Raw genomic sequence first — 368 nt, forward strand, 5'->3', positions numbered from 1 at the left:
ATGTATGTATATATATATGCACGCATACATACACACGTACACACACACACTCACACATACCTTAATTTGGATATTTGGGTTTTTGACATAATTATACAAACGTATATATATATTCATCTGTACATACGTGTAGTTATATAAGTTTTCACGCATGTATGTATATCTGAGTAAATATGCGTATACATGCATGAATGTTGGTGTGTATGCTTATACACGCATATAAACAAGCATGTTTGGGCACATATATGAATATCCATACACACACACACACATACGCACCCACACACATACACACGTACACACATACATATACATATATATGTGTGCATGTGTGTGTTTGTGCTTATACATATATATATATATATATA

The sequence above is a fragment of the Octopus bimaculoides genome, chromosome 25 (assembly GCF_001194135.2).
Source record: "Octopus bimaculoides isolate UCB-OBI-ISO-001 chromosome 25, ASM119413v2, whole genome shotgun sequence".
Classification (NCBI taxonomy): domain Eukaryota; kingdom Metazoa; phylum Mollusca; class Cephalopoda; order Octopoda; family Octopodidae; genus Octopus; species Octopus bimaculoides.